This window comes from Macaca nemestrina, chromosome 15 (assembly GCF_043159975.1).
Source record: "Macaca nemestrina isolate mMacNem1 chromosome 15, mMacNem.hap1, whole genome shotgun sequence".
Taxonomy (NCBI): Eukaryota; Metazoa; Chordata; class Mammalia; order Primates; family Cercopithecidae; genus Macaca; species Macaca nemestrina.
The window spans coordinates 28951064-28963452 of NC_092139.1; the positions used below are offsets into that span (position 1 = coordinate 28951064).

General features: G+C 43.3%; 1 protein-coding gene and 1 non-coding gene across 5 annotated transcripts in view; both read right to left on the bottom strand.

Annotated features, from left to right (window-relative positions):
* LOC105496282 (PHD finger protein 20) overlaps positions 1-12389 on the bottom strand; it is a 189607-nt gene that overhangs the window by 64916 nt on the left and 112302 nt on the right. The window lies entirely within an intron of this gene.
* On the bottom strand, positions 3387-3529 carry LOC112429273 (U4 spliceosomal RNA). Its single transcript, XR_003021465.2, has one exon. It is a non-coding gene; the product is annotated as a U4 spliceosomal RNA (small nuclear RNA).

A 12389-nucleotide genomic window follows, 5' to 3' on the forward strand; every position in this document is an offset into this window, starting at 1 on the left:
ACAAAACCCAGTTTTGTTTTGCTGTTGTTTGTTTGTTTTGTTTTTGAGACAGAGTCTCACTCTGTCAACCAGGCTGAAGTGCAGTGGAGCAATCTCGGGTCACTGCAACCTCCACCTCCAGGGTTCAAGCAATACTCCAACCTCAGCCTCCCGAGTAGCTACGATTAGAGGCGTGTGCCACCATGCCCAGCTAATTATTTTTTATTTTTATTTATTTATTTTTTTTGAGATGGAGTCTTGCTCTGTCGCCCAGGCTGGAGTGCAGTGGCCGGATCTCAGCTCACTGCAAGCTCCACCTCCCGGGTTCACGCCATGCTCCTGCCTCAGCCTCCCGAGTAGCTGGAACTACAGGCGCCCGCCACCTCGCCCGGCTAGTTTCTTGTATTTTTTAATAGAGACAGGGTTTCACCGTGTTAGGCAGGATGGTCTCAATCTCCTGACCTTGTGATCCACCCGACTCGGCCTCCCAAAGTGCTGGGATTACAGGCTTGAGCCACTGCGCCCAGCCTATTTTGTATTTTTAGTAGAGACAGGGTTTCACCCTTTTGGCCAGGCTGGTCTTGAACTCCTGACCTCAGGTGATCCGCCACTTCAGCTTCCCGAAGTGTTGGGATTACAAGGCGTGAGCCACCGTGCCTGGCCACAAAAGCCAGTATTAACAGCAAGAGGTTACTTGAATATTACTTGTCATTATTGTTGTCACTGACCTCACAGTTCTTTGCTCAAAACAATCATAAGTTATGCATAATCCTAGCCAAGGGGCCATGTGTCACTGGTATAATCTGCAAAATTCTAACATCTAATTGCCCTCCTTTATTAATCAAACAATGAAGGATTAGTGGTAATTAACAAAATCACAATAGGAACATTGAAATTATGCATTCAGCAAAAATATTCTACATTTTAAAATAGACCAGGCACAATGGCTCACACCTGTAATTCCAGCACTTTGGGAGGCCAAGGTGGGTGGATAACTTGAGCCCAGGAGTTCAAGACCAGCCTGAAAAACATAGTGAGACCCTCATCTCTACAAAAAAATACAAAAAGTAGTTGGGTGTGGTGGCACGTACCCATAGTCTCGGCTACTCAGGAGACTGAGGCAGGAGGATAGACTGAACCCAGAAGGTCAATGCTGCAGTAAGCCGTGATCCCACCACTGCACTCCAGCTTGGGCAACAGCATGAGACAGAACCTGTCTCAAAAAATAAATAAATAGTGCTGGGGGGGGTGGTTCATGCCTGTAATCCCAGCACTTTGGGAGGCCAAGGTGGGTGGATCACTTGAGGTCAGGAGTTCAAGACCAGCCTGGACAACATGAGGAAACCCTGTCTCTACCAAAAAATACAAAAATTAGCCAGGCATGGTGGTGCATGCTTGTAGTCCCAGCTACTCGGGAAGCTGAGGTGGGAGAATCACTTGAACCTGGGGATGGAGGTTGCAGTGAGCCAAGATTGCACCACTGAGACTATAGCCTAAGCAACAGAGTGAGACCCTGTCTCAAAAATAATTAAAAAATAATAATAAATTTTAAAAATTAAGAAACAGAATATGTGTGGTATAACTATGTGAATAAAACTCAAAATATGGCCAAGCACAGTGGCTCATGCGTGTAATTTCAGCAGTCTAGGAGGCTGAGGCGGGCAGATCACTTGAGGTCAGGAGTTGAAGACCAGCCTGGCCAACATGGTGAAACTCTGTCTCTACTAAAAATCCAAAAATTTATCTGGGCGTGGTGGTGCGTGTCTGTTGTCCCACCTACTCAGGAGGCTGAGGCACAAAAATTGCTTGAACCCAGGAGGTGGAGGTTGCCGTGAGCTGAGATGGTGCCACAGCACTCCAGCCTGGGTGACAGAATGAGATTCTCTCAAAATAAAAAATAAAACTCAAAATATTATCAGCAAAATAGAAAATTATGTATAGGGCCGGGCATGGTGGCTCACGCCTATAATCTCCGCACTTTGGAAGGACGAGATGGGCAGATCACGAGGTCAGGAGTTTGAGACTAGCCTGGCTAACATGGCGAAACCCCGTCTCTACTAAAAATACAAAAGTTAGCTGGGCATAGTGGTGTGCACCTATAATCCCAGCTACTCGGGAGGCTGAGGCAGGAGAATCGCTCGAGCCCAGAGGCAGAGGTTGTAGTGAGCCGAGATTGTGCCAGGGCACTCCAGCCCAGGTGACACAGTGAGACTCCATTTCAAAAAAACAAACAGAAAAAAGAAACTAAGACAGCCACTGGTTGTCAAATGGGCCTGCTGGGGCAGAGTCTACACACCCGGGTGTGTATTCCCCTATGGGAGGATAGTTCATTTAGAATATACATGGCAGGAGTTGGTGATGCCAGCTAAGTGACATCATCCACTCTTAGCATATTAATATGGTTCTTGTTAACATGGGAGCAGTTACTCAAAGACAGAGGGCAGAAGACATGTAAATTATTATTAAAAAAAAAAAAAAAAAGAGCAATGAGGGTCTCCCTATGTTGCCTAGGGCTGATCTCCAACTCCTTGGCTCAAGTAGTGATCCTCCTGCCTCAGCCTCCCAGAGTGCTGGGATTACAGGCATAAGTCACCATGCCCAGAAGAAAATATTGTAAATTAAATCCTCAAAGGTTCTGGTTCAAAAGTGAGGGAGAACTCAATTACTCTTGGGGTAAGGTCATCTACTGAAACCAATTTATTCCTCTTTTAAAAGCAGTATGAAAATCACTATTTCCAAGTAGTTACTGGCATCATCATTTACATGCTCTGTCCTCTCCCTCCTGTTTAACAAATTATTGTTTGGAGGAATCAAGAAAAAGCACAGAGCTCTCTCCTGGGCATCCAGGCTCAAAATCTCAAGAGTCATCCTTTGCTCTTGTTGCTCCTAAATTACTACTATACTTTGGTATGTGCAGAGAAAAATGGTCCACAAATTTTGCCTTTAATAATGGTAACCCTAGGCCAGGCGTGGTGGCTCATGCTTGTAATCCCAACACTTTGGGAGGTCAAGGTAGGTGGATCACCTGAGGTCGGGAGTTGGAGACCAGCCTGACCAACATGGAGAAACCCCATCTCTACTAAAAAATACAAAATTAGCCAGGCGTGGTGGTGCAAGCCTGTAATCCCAGCTACTCAGGAGATAGAGGCAGGAGATTTGCTTGAACCCGGGAGGCGGAGGTTGCACTCTAGCCTGGGCAACAAGAGCAAAACTCTGTCTCAAAAAAAAAAAAAAGGTAACCCTAAGCAGTGTTTTCGTTATCTATTTTCGAGGGAGGGTATGGAGTTAAACCCTAAAATGTTTCTTAATGATCCCTGCCTTCTGGTATTCATGCCCCGATATAATCTCTTCTTCTTGAGTGTGGGCCGAACCTATAACTTCTTTTTTTTTTAATTATTTTAATTCAGTCTCCATAGAGATGTCAAAAATTGCCATTGCCAACCTATGCTGCAAGTTGTCACTGCAGTGTATTGGGAAAAGTTTTCAATTATTTTAATAATCACACCTCGGATAAACCTCATTAGCTAGGATACTGCCACTGGGCAAAGCTGTAACCTGTCTCTAACAGAATATGGCAAAGGAGGCAGTATGTCACTTTTATGATTGTATTAGGTAAGACTACAGTGTCTGTCTTACTAGGAAACACTCTTCCTCGCTGTCTTAGTGAAACAAGCTGCTACGTTGTGAGCTACTCTACATGAGGCAAGGAACTGAGTGCACCAGCAAAAACCAAGGCCCTCAGTCTGACAGTCTACGAGGATTGAATGCCACCAACCATCAGGTAAGCCTGGAACCCTCCCCAGTAGAGTGCTCAGATAAGAATACAGCCCGAGCCAACCCTTGGATTATAAGTTTGCAGAGGACCTGGCTAAGCTATGCTTGAACTCCTCACCCACAGAAACTGTGAGAAAACAAATGTGTTGTTTCAGCTACTATATTTGTGGTAATACTGTCACACAGCAACAGATAATATAGAGTGGGATCTATATATACTTGAATAGTTATATACTTTTCCTTTTATAGTAAGCATACACTATGTTTATACTAAAAAAAGTTTATAAATTGTTTTGTGAAACTTGGCTTAGAAATAAATATCCTATTTAATATTTTGTATGCCCATTGCCAGTATCAGATGATCTCACAACTGGATGACTATGATTAGATTACGATGATGGTGATATTCAGTCTGGCAGGCAATGCTCAGTCTGGCACTCAAGGCCCAAGTCACCCCAAGCAGCATCTTGCTTCCAAACATACCTCCCACTCAACCACAAGGAGGCCTCAGCTCCTACTCCAACAACTGCTTCATGCTTTTGCAGTTCACACCCCTGTTTGGCCTGTGCCCTCTTCCTGCCATTCCTCCCTGGCTCAGCCAAGTTTTCACTTCCATCCAGACCCAGCTCACTCCACAAACAGGAAGACATCCAGATGGCCCTGGCTCTCAGGGACCACACGCCATCAACTCCTGCCACAAATGACTATCTGCTGTACCTCATCATCAGCACTTAACATCTGCTCCTGGATCCTGTTATTTGTCACTTCTCCAGCCAGGGGAAAAGAGTCAATCCTCATTGTCATGTGTTCCCTCAGGACCAAGGCCCAACACAGTTGGTATTCTTGTCAGCAATGACATCACGTGGCCCAGGAGTTTGATACCTTTTTGATATATAGTTAACATAACATAATGAATAAAATATTGTTCATGTCTGTGAAGGAATAACTTTTTCAGCTTGAAGCATCAAAAAGCAATCAAAGGATTATCTGAGGCCAGGCACAGTGGCTCACACCTGTAATCCCAACACTTTGGGAGGGTGAGGCGGGTGGATCACTTGAGGTCAACAGTTTGAGACCGGCCTGGATCAGTGTCTACTAACGCTACAAAAAAAAAAAAAAAAAAACAGCTGGGTGTGGTAGTGGGCACCCGTAATCCCAGCTACTCGGGAGGCTGAGGCAGGAGAATCTCTTGAACCCAGGAGGCAGAAGTTGCAGTGAGCAGAGATCTCATCACTGCACTCCAGCCTGGACAACAGAGTGAGACTCTGTCTCAAAAAAAAAAAAAAAAAAAAAAGTATTTACTGATATGATCTCAAGATTATAATTTTTTTGGCATTAAAATAATGATAGAAACAGAGTACAACCCATAGAACGACATAAGAATCCATGAGCCCATGCGGATAAACAAATAAGGAAAGGAAGGAAAGAAGGGAGATACAGCCCCCTAAGACAGAATATAAACTAATACCTGTTGAAGGAATGATGAAAGTTGGATATCGCCATTTGACAGCCATCACAGTAAAAACGGTTTCAGGAAAAAAATACCAGTAGATGCTAAAATAATGGGTGAAAGTTTGATGAAGAAATAAGATATTTACATAGTCTCAAAGTTTCTCTCACAAGAAATGTATTCATTATATAGGGGTAATAACAGCCTTATAGTAGAAAAAGCTGGTAGATACTACCTTAGGTAAGTGACAAAAGTTAATGTCACCAGTAAATGGGACAAAGAGGTTTTCATATGCTTCCTGATAGAATGCACCTGAAAAGGACACATCACTTATGTGGTATTTCTGTGAAAAGTGAATAACCCAAATCAAATTATGAGGATACATCAGAAAAACCCAAATTGAGGGACATCATATTCTTCAGAAATGTAATGTGAAGGTCATTAAAAAAAAAAAAAAAAAAAAAAAAAAAGCTTATTCCCCTGTCCCTCACTCCAGTAAAAAAAAAGTAGAAGACAGAAGGTCTGTTTCAGATTAAAGGAGACAAAAGAAATATGACAGCTGAATTCAACACGTGTTCCTGGATTGGATCTTGACCAGAAATAAAAAAAATTCACCCCATTTTTGCCACAAAGAACATTATTAGAACAAATGGCAAAGTTTTTAAAAGGTCTTGATTTTGATTATATTGTGTGAACGAAAGAGAACGTCCTTGTTTTCAGGAACTACACACTGAAATATTCAGAGCTAAAGGTCGGCAATTTATTTTCAAACAATTCAAAAAACTACATTAAAAAATCTGGGAGCGGGCTGGGCACAGTAGCTCACGCCTGTAATCCCAGCACTTTGGGAGGCCAAGGTGGGTAGATCACTTGAGGTCAGGAGTTCAAGACCAGCTTGACCAACATGGTGAAACTCCATCTCTACTAAAAATACAAAAAAAATTAGCCAGGCATGGTGGCGTGTGCCTGTAATTCCAGCTACTTGGGAGGCGGAGACAGGAGAATTGCTTGAACCCAGGAGGCGGAGGTTGCAGTGAGCCAAGATCTCGCCACTGTACTCTAGCTTGGGCAACTGAGTAAGACTCCATCTCAAAAAATAAAATAAAATAAAATCTGGGAGAGAATAATAAAGCTAACATGGTAAATTGCTAGCAATTGGGGAATCTATATTTTCCAACATAGGGAAAGGTATAAGGGAAATCTTTTTGCTATTTTTGCAACTTTTTTATAAATCTGAAATTATTTTTTGTCATTTTTTTAACCCACACTACATAGGTGTATAAATCTAAATTATTTCAAAATAAAAACTTCCTAAAATAAATATTCAGGAAAAAATATGCATCTATTACATAGGAAGAATACTTTGAAGCCATAAATACCTAAGTGGAAGGAAAGGAACCACGCCCACATATAGTCCTGGTGAACATTTCAAGGCTAGCCCCTGGAATGCAGATGTATGCACTCAGCCCCCACAAAAATCACTGAGCACTCATTCCACAAGGTGGCAGAGCTGCCCCAAATGCCAGAATTAGGTTGGAACAGTTAGCTCTGGACTAGATGTGTTGCCCTCCCAGCTCCTCCTCCTCCTGCTGCCCACGAGCCTCCTTCACACCAATTTATCAGATTGTGACTCCATCTCAGTTTAAAAACGCAAGACTGTGGCACCAGCTCAGGACAGCAATCACTAAAGAGTGACTAACGCAGCATCCCAGCTTCCAGGGGCCTGGCTGGATGCTTCTGAAGATGGTCATGGTCCCGCCCTATTTCCTACTTACTTACGTAATACATTCCTGGTGAATGAGTTCTCAACAACCTCCCGTTCCCCCAGCAATCTTTCTGGATCATTCTGTACTCACACCACTAAACCTATGTTCCAAAAGAAACACCAGAAACACCATCCAGTTTCCAGATCAAGACATTTTCCACAACTCAAAGAATTCAAAAGGCACCATCCAGTCCTGGAGTACTGACATCACTTGTACCACACACTACCCTCCAAACCTAGCCACCCTGCTAAGTCTCTTACTCTGAGTGTACACACTGCTTTAATGAGTGCCCCGAGAGCAGAAGTTTGCATCACATACTGTGCAATGCCCCTAAAGGCAGGGACTCTGTTCATTTCACTTGATTTATATAGCACCCAGCATCTTATCAGATGGAATTAGGCACTCAGCAGGAAAACAACAGTTACAGACTCTGGGCCAAGGTACACTGGCTCACACCTGTAATTTCAGCGCTTTGGGAAGCCGAGGCAAGTGGATTGCTTGAGCTCAGGAGTTCGAGACCAGCCTGGGCAAAATGGCAAAACCCTGTCTCTACAAAAAATACAAAAATTAGCCAGGAGTGATGGAAAGTGCCTGTGGTCAGAATGATTCAGGAGGCTGAACAGTGGGAGGATCACTGAAGTTCTGGAAGTCAAGACTGCAGTGAGCCGTGACAGTGCCACTGCATTCCAGCCTGGATGACAGAGTGAGATCCTGTCTCAAACAAAAATTTAATTTAATTTTACCAACCTCTACAATACCGACCATTAGGAAGTGTGCCAATCTAGCTAAGTCACTCCTTCATGCCAAATATTAGGCTCTTTGTCTGTAAAACAGGGAGAATTAATAGGGAAAAGTTAGAAAGAACTTAAATATATTTCAGCAGGGGCTAGGTAAATAAATTATGGAACATCCATACAATGAAATAAATTATACGTAATTGTTTTTGTTTTTGTTTTTCCAGGGACAGGGTCTCACTCTGTTGTCAAGGCTGGAGTGCAGTGGTAGGATCATAACTTACTGCAACACTGAATGCCTGGGCTTAGAGCGATCCTCCCGCATCAGCCTCCCGAGTAGCTGGGACTACAGCCGTGTGCCACAATGCCTAGCTAATTATATTCTTTTCATTTTTTTCTTTTCTTTTTTTTTGAGACAGAGTGTCGTTCTATCACCCAGGCTGGAGTGCAATAACGTGATCTCGGCTCACTGCAACCTCCGCCTCCCACGCTCAAGCAATTCTCCTCTCTCAGCCTCCAGAGTAGCTGGGACTACAGGCACACACCACCGCACCCGGCTAAATTTTTGTATTTTTAGTAGAAACAGGGTTTCGCCATGTTGTCCAGGCTGGTCTCTAACTCCTGACCTCAGGTGATCTGCCTGCCTTGGCCTCCCAAAGTGCTGGGATTACAGACTTGAGCCACTGTGCCCGGCCTAATTATATGTAATTGTGAAAGGAGACAGGGCTGGGCATAGTGACTCATGCCTCCAATCCCACCACTTTGGGAGGCCCAGGTGGGGGCCCAGAGTTCAAGACCAGCATGGGCAATATATCAAGACCCCATCTCCACAAAAAATTTAAAAATTAGCCAAGCTTGGTGCCACATGTCTGTAGTCCTAGCTACTCAGGAGGCTGAGGCGGAAAGATGGCTTAAGCCCAGGAGGTCGAGGCTGCAGTGAGCTATGATCATGCCACTACACTCCAGCCTGGGTGACAGAGCAAAACCCTTCTCAAACAAATAAATGAATGAATACATAAATAAATATTACCCATCACATTACTGATATGTTTCCCCATGGACCTACTTGCTCTGGCTGGGAATAAAAAGTATTCAATAAAAGTGTGCTTGAACAAGGCCCAGAGGTAGGAGTGTATCTGCTATACCTGCAGGATAGCAAGGAGGCCATGTGGCTGCAGCAGAATCAACAGGAAGGTGAGGCAACAGGTGGCCAGAAGAAGCTGGGCCCTGCAGGCCAGTGTATGGTCCTGAGGCCCTCATGACCAAATACTAACAGCAGTGGGCCATGGGACTATGGGAGACAAGAATGTTAGTTGAATTATCCTTGTATATTTCTGGAGTTCTTTTCAAATTTACGAATATTTTTTTCAATGCCCAGAAAAAGCATACAGAATAAAGACAAGATGACTGCCATAAATGGGGTGAAAGGCACAGACTGATAAAGTCTGAAGAAAGTCCTGATTTTGAAAATTATATTGTGGTAATGTAGAAGAATGTCCTTGTCTTTAGGAAATATGGATTTTTTTTTTCTTTTTCTTATTTTCTTTTTTTTGATAGAGTCTTGCTCTGTCACCCAGGCTGGAGTGCAGTGGTGCTATCTTGGCTCACTGCAACCTCCGCCTCCTGGGTTCAAGCAATTCTCCCACCTCAGCCTCCCGAGTAGCTGGGATTACAGGTGCACACCACCATGCCTGGCTAATTAAATAGGGGATTTTCTAAAAAGTACTTAGGGAGGCCAGGTGCGGTGGTGGCTCACACCTATAATCCCAGCACTTTGCAAGGCTGAGGCGGGTGGATCACCTGAGGTCAGGAGTTCAAGACCAGCCTGGCCAACATGGAAACCCAGTCTCTACTAAAAATACAAAAATTAGTCGGGCATGGTAGTGTGCGCCTGTAATCCAAGCTACTTGGGAAGCTGGGGCAGGAGAATCTCTTGAACCCCGGAGGCAGAGGTTGCAGTGAGTAGAAATCACACTACTATACTCCAGCCTGGGTGACAAAAGCGAGAAACTCTGTCTCAAAAAAAAAAAAAAAGTATTTAGGGATAAAGGTCTGGAACTTATTTTTAAACAATTCAGAAAAAGTACTTTCTAAAAAAAAAATTAAAATTTTTTATTTTCTTTGAGACAGAGTCTCACTCTGTCATCTAGGCCGGAGTACAGTGGCACGATCTTGGCTCACTGCAATCTACACCTCCCAAGTTCAAGAGATTCTCTTGCCTCAGCCTCTCAAGTAGCTAGGACTACAAGCATGTGCCATCATGCCCGACTAATTTTTTTATTTTTGTAGAGACAGGGTTTCAATATGTTGGCCAGGCTGGTCTCGAACTCCTGACCTCAAGTGATCCGCCCGCCTCAGGCTCCCAAAGTGCTGGAATTACAGGCGTGAGCCACTGCATCCCATCTAGAAAAAGTACTTTAAAAAACAGAATAATAAGCTGGGCGCGGTGGCTCACGCCTGTAATCCCAGCACTTTCGGAGGCCGAGGCGGGTAGATCATGATGTCAGGAGATCGAGACCATCCTGGCTAATATGGTGAAACCCCATTTCTACTAAAAATACAAAAAAAATTAGCCAGGCGTGTTGGTGGGCACCTGTATAGTCCCAGCTACTCGGGAGGCTGAGGCAGCAGAATGGCATGAACCCAGGAGGCGGAGTTTGCAGTGAACCAAGATTGCGCCACTGCACTCCAGCCTGGGTGACTGAGCAAGACTCCATCTCAGAGAAGAAAAAAAATAGAATAATAAAGCAAATATGGTAAACTGCTGGCAATCGGGGAATTTGGTTAAAGGTATATTCTTTGTACCATTTTTGACAACATTTTTAATAACAAATTATTTCAAGATAAAAACTTCTTTAAAATATATGCAGAAAAAAATGCCTTATGGCCACAAAATAGCTAAATGGAAGGAAAGCAACCCTGCCAACACAGGTTATCTCCCTATCCTGAAAATGAAGCATTTTTCAGTTTCTCAATAAATTCCTCAAAGCAACCAACCTCAGTTTGGCAGCAACTTACCCCACCTTAACCCACTTCAGGAAGTCTGCAATCAAGTCAGAACACATACCTGACAGTCTCAGAAATGGCCCTGTGGTCATGCCATGCTAGCTGCTTTGCCTACAGTTTCAAATGCCTAAGTGTTACCCATCCTTCAAGGTCCTGTGCAAGTACTACCTTCTTCCATCCCTGCCCCTAAAGCACCAACCTCTCCCCAAGAGGCAAATAGCAAATCCAAATAGCAGTTAATGAACGCTAAAACCAAGAGTGCCCAGTCATCTTTGCATACTCAACAGTTAGCAGTCCTAGGCATATGTTAAAGGCTCAGTAAGTGAGTTGAAGTCAATTAATTTCTCTCTCTCTCTCCTTTCTCTTTCTCTCTTTCTTTCCTTCTTTCACACGGTCTCACTCTGTCGCGGCTCTGGAGCACAGTGTTGCCATGACCATGGCTTATTATAGCTTTGACCTCCAGGGCTCAATCAATCCTCCCACCTCAGCCTCACAAGTAGCTGGGATTACAGGCTCATGCCACCACACCCGGCTAATTTGGTTTTTGGGGTTTTGTTTTGGGGTTTTTGTTTTTTTTTTTGGAGACATGGGGTTTCACCATGTTGCCCAGGCTGGTCTTGAAAGGTCAATTTCTTTCTTTTTTACATGGGTCCCTTTAATAACAATACATATACCATGTTACCACCATGGAATGTAAATTCAGTTAGATATGAGAATTTCACAAGCGTAATAACATTCTATGGTATATAAAAGTTTGGGTATACTGTCTGGCCTAACCAGATTGCTCTTAAGCCATTAATCAAAACCATTATAGGTAATTTGTTCAGTTTAATGTTTATAATTCTTATGGAAAAAATAAGCAATGCACACATTTAAAAAGTGTTCATTTACCTTTGCATGAGTGCTTAAAATACATATTTCTATTTCAAGATGACATTTAAAAATTATTCTAATATAACAGCAGCAAAAATATAATTTGCAATTACTAAAGAAATAAACTAGAATCCATAAGTTATTCTCATGTTTACAACTGTGATTCTTTAATAAATACTGTTATTATGCAGCTCTACTGTAAGTTTTCTAGATTTGGTTTAAACACACGCACATATACATATTGTCAGTTGTGGGAAGCTTTACAAGTTATATTCCAAGCACTTTTTGGACAGAGTTCTTAAAGAGCCAGCCAGCCCACAAAACAGGCAGAAAAATAGTTAAATTAACTGGGGCAAATAGGACTCTTCTATAACATCCAAAATACATGAGACTCTGCAGCAAACTGGGAATACTTTGGGGTTGGCCCGTTATCTTCTTTAGAACTAAGTTCATCTTAACAATTTAAGAAGGTGGACATCTCGACACCATCAACTGCATTTAGGTCACATGTTTCTTTTAAGTTAACTTGACTTCCTTGAATGACCTAGTTAGTAAACTAGTCACTAGTAATTCAGTCACCAGGCATATCAAGCCTGTAAAAAAGTAAGACAAGGGCCAGGCGCGGTGGCTCACGCCTGTAATCCCAGCACTTTAGGAGGCCGAGGCGGGCGGATCACAAGGTCAGGAGATCAAGACCACGGTGAAACCCCGTCTCTACTAAAAATACAAAAAATTAGCCGGGCGCGGTTGTGGGCGCCTGTAGTCCCAGCTACTCGGGAGGCTGAGGCAGGAGAATGGCGTGAACCC